Source organism: Mandrillus leucophaeus, unplaced genomic scaffold (assembly GCF_000951045.1).
Source record: "Mandrillus leucophaeus isolate KB7577 unplaced genomic scaffold, Mleu.le_1.0 Scaffold388, whole genome shotgun sequence".
Lineage (NCBI taxonomy): Eukaryota > Metazoa > Chordata > Mammalia > Primates > Cercopithecidae > Mandrillus > Mandrillus leucophaeus.
In genome coordinates this window covers 6,466-12,493 of record NW_012104120.1, presented here as the reverse complement: position 1 = coordinate 12,493, position 6,028 = coordinate 6,466, and the positions used below count along the sequence as shown (strand labels likewise).

At 37.8% G+C, this 6,028-nt stretch overlaps 1 pseudogene; it reads right to left on the bottom strand.

The window, feature by feature from the left end:
* Positions 1-3,260: 3,260 nt before the first annotated feature.
* Positions 3,261-4,631, bottom strand: LOC105547385 (annotated as a pseudogene).
* Positions 4,632-6,028: the final 1,397 nt, after the last annotated feature.

Sequence of the window (6,028 nt, the reverse complement as noted above, 5' to 3'; positions counted from 1 at the left end):
CTGGAAACCATCATTCTCAGCAAACTATCGCAAGAACAGAAAACCAAACACCACATGTTCTCACTCATAGGTGGGAATTGAACAATGAGAACACTTGGACCCAGGAAGGGGAACATCACACACCGAGGTCTGTTGTAGGGTGAGGGATAGCATTAGGAGATATACCTAATATAAATGACGAGTTAATGGGCACAGCACACCAACATGGCACATGTATACCTATGTAACAAACCTGCACGTTGTGCACATGTACCCTAGAATGTAAAGTATAAGAAAAAAAATTATGTGAAATAAAAGAAAGTTAAAAAAAGATACTATGTACCTCACATTAATAAAATTTTTGTTTATGTGTCTAAGTTTTTAAAAAAAGTAGATAGATTTTGATAATTGAAGATAAAATAATAGCCCTGAAACAGGAAAAGTTAATGTAAAGTTGATATCTTCCCAGCTAGAGAGGTATGATATAAGACAGTAGGGACTGTGTAAAAGTGGAGACTGGGTATTCAACATAAAGATATTCAAATTTCAATTTAAAAAAAAAATCTAATTTCCAGGTAGCCAGACTTGAGTTGAGACAAGCAGTGGATCTGAAAGACAGACCATGAGAGACGTGTGGAAATGTTACAGTGTAAAACAGGGGTCACAACTCCCGGGCCACAAACTAGTACCAGGCCTGTTAGGAACTGGGCCACATAGCAGAATGGCAGAGGTGGATGAGTGAGCATTAATCCTGAGCTCTGCCTCCTGTCAGATCATTGGCAGCATTTGATTCTCATAGAAGCACCAGCTCTACTGTGAACTGCACATGCAAGTGATCTAGGTTGCATGCTCCTTATGAGAATCTAATGCTTGATGATCTGAGTAGTGGAACAGTTTCATCCCGAAACCTTCCCCACGACCCTGTCCATGGAAATATTGTCTTCCACAAAATGAAGCCCTGGTTCCAAAGAGGGCGGGGACCACTGTTGTAAACAAAATTAAAGCAGTATTAAATACGAAAATGTCTTAGATGTTATTTTCTTGCAAGAGACAGAATCTTACTTAAATTTTCTTAGTAAAACAGAGGTTTAACTGAAAGGATACAAGAATATCTTGGGCTCAGAGTAAACAGGAAATCATTAGATAGCTGTTTGTTTTATATCTAGTTCCAAGTCTGCATGGTTTCTAGTTCCCATTCATCTGTTTATCATCTTCTCTGATACAGATTAATTTGGAAGGCTCTTACTATTTATTCCCTTTAACTTAAGTTTATCCATGACTTTGCACTGCTGTGACTATTCTGGTCCAATGCTATTAGACTTCTCAGTTGAAATGCCTATAATTAACATACTAGAATACCTCATTTGCTAAACCAAAATTTTGAGGAAAAGCCTCATGCTTCTCCTTGAGTTACGCATCCATTCCTATTTTTCTGAAATGTAACCAGAAAGAATAGTCATGGGGCACAAATTGGACTTGATTTAAATTCTCTGCTTTATCACAATGCCAGACTGATATTTAGAGCCTCTACATGCTGAAAAGCTTATCACGCTCCTTCATTGTGCAATTCAAAACAAAATTATTTTGAATCTATGAAAAATACATACTGAAGCTAAACAGCCAATTCTAGTTTACAAAGTTCCGGATGAGACCATTGTCTTAGTCCATTTTCTGTTGCTTATAGCAATATACCTAAAACTGAGTAATTTACAAAGAACTGAATTTATTTTCTATGGCTAAGCAGGCTTGGAAATCCAAGGTCGACGGGGCATATCTTTTGAGAGCCTTCTTGCTTGTGGGGATTCTCAGAAGAGTCCCAAGGTAGCACAGGGTGTCATATGGCAAGAGGGCTGAGTATGCTAACGTGCTAGCTCAGGTCTATCCTCCCCTTCTTATAAATCCAACAGTTCCCCTCCCAAGATAACCCATTAACACACTCACTTACGAATGGATTAATCCACTCATGAGGGAAGAACTTTCATGATCCAATTCCCTCCTTAAAAAGCTCATTCTCAATATTGTCATATTTTGGATTAAGTTTCAACATGAGTTTTGGAGGGAACATACAAACTATAGCAACCATGAAAGTTGAACCTTTCTAATTCTGTGCATGGATGTTTACATCTGGTATCCTAAATGCTGAAGCACATTTTCAACCTGCCTGTTGAAAAAGTACATTTTCAACCTAGCACAAGTCAATCATTTGCTTCAGCTAAATCTCATTCTGTCTCTCAAACGTTTGCCAAAATTCATGTCATCCATCTGCTAACAAAGAGAACAAAGTTTTGTAGATGTTTCCTCTCCCAAAGGCAGGGTGTGAATAACTGCTTTAGGCAGAGAAGATCAACATATGACCTTATTGAGCACTTTTACTGGCTTCAGACTAGGGTTTCAACAAGTTCAGACTCCTGTGGCTGCCTCACCATGTCTAAAGAAATTGTGAATGATCCATCTCCTTAGTGTGATTCCCTACCCACCCACTCCAATCCAACCCTTCTATCTCTTTTCAAAATAGTTCCCTAAGACTTTTCTTAGACCAATATGACTTCCCTCTCACCTAACACCCTTACTTTAGCAAGTTATATTTATGTCAGATTCTTTTTTTTTTAACATCACAACATGGTGTATTATGTGAATTTTTTACAATACAAACAAAAAATACAGAAAGGAAATATATGAATACAGCTAAATGCAGAATGGAGACTTTTTTCTCTTCAAGAGGCCATGATTCCCATTTCTAGTAAAATAAAGAGACTGCACATAGGTAGAAACAGGTTGGTTATTAGCGTCACAGTTTTGCCTAGAAAGGATCTATAAATGCATTTTCCCCCTGCTACTTACCATAAAGTGTAAAAAGGGAGTTAAAGCAAAGTTTCCTTGTTGGTTCCTACCATATGAAAGATGCTATATTCTATTTTAGCAGGGTCAATATATGGAAAATATCTAAATTAAATGTTATTACAAAAATGAAGCAGTAATGAGATTCTGGTCAAAGAGGGCACTAAATGAGAATAATATATATTTAAAGAATCCAAAACAAACAAACAAAAAGAAGTTGTTATAAAAAAGCTCTAGGTGCACTGTAAGCATATAGGGTTTTTTTTCCATGTGTATTTTTAAACAATGGAAGTGTCAAAAAATAGGGTCAACTGTATTAGACTAAATTACATTATTGTGTATGCTGCATTGAATGGAACCGTTGTATTATAATCATCATAGAGAAGCGCCGTTTGCATCATATCATGGCAGTTTATCCTCAATGAAAACCTTCCAGGGTCCTTTTATTTTGGAATCTCCTGTAAGCTATCAAACCACCAGAACATGATCGTACAACATAAAATATCCTCTTGCATTAAACTGAGGATACCTGTTTAACAAAAAAAGAAAAAGAAAATGTAGGAAAGGTACTTAGAGCTGTTAGTTTCTGAGTACACAACACCCGACACAATTCAAGGCATCTTAATCTCCATCAAGAACAACAACAACAAAAATAATGTTTGTCATGCTGTTAAATCCATCATTATGGATAAAACTGGTGCAAACTGGTCAAATGGATCCAACAAACACTGACATCCAAGCTGGCATATTAGCAACTAATATATAACTGGTGGTCAATGGAAAGTTTAAAAGATCTTCCCTTTCTTCTGGTTCTTTTCCAAGGTTCTCGAAGAGTTCTGTTGTTCTAAAATACATTGTTGAACTTCCCAGTGTGCTTTCTCATCCTCAAACTGACGACGTTTTTCCTCTAATTCTTTGTGCTGTGCTTCCAAATTCTTTTTCATTTGCTCATGGCGCCGCTGGAGCTAAATCACAGCACAAAAATACCCTAAGGATACTATCTTCCTGTGACCCTTTTGCCATTAACTTCAATGATAATATTACTACCTACCACAGCAAGAGGTAAATAGTCCTTTATCTTTTTTAACAAGTTTATTTTCTTCTTCATTATCTGTTTCTGGAAATTCATATATTTTAATTTCATGTTCTTGGATTTCTTTCATTACCTGTTTTTGCTGGCATTCCTCTGGTGTGAGTCTGCCTGCTTTGGCAGTAAGTGGGATGATACTCACTTTTTCATGCAAATGCTTCATAAACTCAATATCCAATGGTTTAAGTCTCAACAAAAGGCAATGCCAAGTAGTTAACAAACACGTACTACCCAATCCTGCCTGAAGGTGGGAGTCTTCAGTTATGTAATGGTCCATGTCCTGAAGGAGCAATGAAGCATAAACAACACTGCATCCCGTTATCGGGCATCCGACGTCTGTTCACTCGCGATTCTGCATTTAGGTAGTCCTCAAATTTACTGTCAGTGTAATCGATAACAGACTGCCAGCAGCAATTACTATTATCCACTGCATCTCCAAATCCTGGGGGGTATCAACTATTGTGAGCAGCAACTTGAACACCACCTTCTTTGATTAAAACTTTGGATTGTTCCACCCAGGCTCATGTGAGGCGAGTGCGTGGCCGGGGCTGCAGCTGGCGCGGGCCATTGAGGAGCTCTGCGTGATGGTGCCATCGTGCCCGCCAGAGGCCAGGCGGTTGGCGTGCAGCGCCTGCTCGCCAGGAATCTGGCCCTTGCTGCATCGGGCCGGGAAGTCGTAAAGCTCCTCCTGTAGCTCATGGGCTGCCGCTGCCAGCGGAAGCCTCTGGACACAGAAGGCCCAGATGTGATATTGAAGTTTAAAACTTCACTAACAATTGCTGCAAATATAATACAACAAGAGAAACCACTATAACCTATTGAGGCAAAACATAATATTAAGTAACCGAAAATGGCAGAAAACTACAGGGTATGATAACAATGCAAAGAGCTTTTTTTGTGGTATTCCAGGTTGACAGAGACATTCAAATGCCTATTAATTCCTATCTCTACCAGTGATCACATTTATATAGTTCTGTACTGGCATGTTTCCTGAAGTCTACTTGTGCCCCACAGAATGGTAAAATAATTAAATATTTTAAAATATTGATGCATATTATATTTATTAGAAAAAAATACTGATTTCCATTTATGTTGAGAATGTCAGCGAATCCAATCAACTCTTCTCAGTATTTCCTTTTTTTAATTTGTTGCTATAACCAGAGTCCAAGCCAACATCATTTCTTCTTATAAATGTGCAATTACTTCCTACTATCTCCCTTTGCTTTCATTTCTGCTACTTTATGTTCTATTCTCCCCAGAGTAATCAAAGGGATCTCTTAAGAACTTGTCAAATCATGTCACTCCTCTCCTTAAAACAACTCATGCCACCCATTTAGACCATACCCAAACACCCTAGTGTGACCTGCCCCATGAATCATATTCAGATCTCATCATTTATATAGTACTCCCAATTCACTTTTCTTGAGTGAAATAATCTTTTTTGTTGTTGTTCCTCGATCATTGGGAGCTCCTTCTTGCCTAAGGACATTTATACCAGCTCTTTCTTTTTCTGGAAACATCTTTTTCCTAAATATTCTGGCTAATTCTGCTGGAGGTTTCAGCTTAAATGACATCTCCTTGGCATTTCTCATGAAGTAAAATACAAGCTCCACAAGACAAGGCTGCAGGGGAAGTTAGAAAGGAACTACTTTTTTGGTTTTGCATTCTTTGAAATAAAGCATTATGGGCAACATATTAACAAAATAAAATATAAAAGGAATACCATACATCTTCATTTCACATTTTTTCCTACAATTGTTTTCTATATATCTACCATCTATCGTTTTCTATCTATTTGCTAAAAATTTCTCAACATTTCCATGGAAGCAACATGCATATTAACGGAGTTGAATTCTCTGTATCAGATTCTATTTTATAATCCAGAGTGTTTCACTTGCACCTTTTACTTCCTTAAAGTCCTAAGATAAACAGTTGCAAAGAGTCAGACTCTTTGAAGCTCCTAAACATACTTCTGCTCTCTCTGTCCTAATAGCCCAAGGAGGGCTTTTCTGCATTTTCTCTATTCAAGTTCCTTTTGCTTTTCCTAAGCTTTGCAGTAAAAATCTGCACTCACGTTCTGCCATCTGCTTTTAGTATATTTTTAATTCACCCACCAATTGC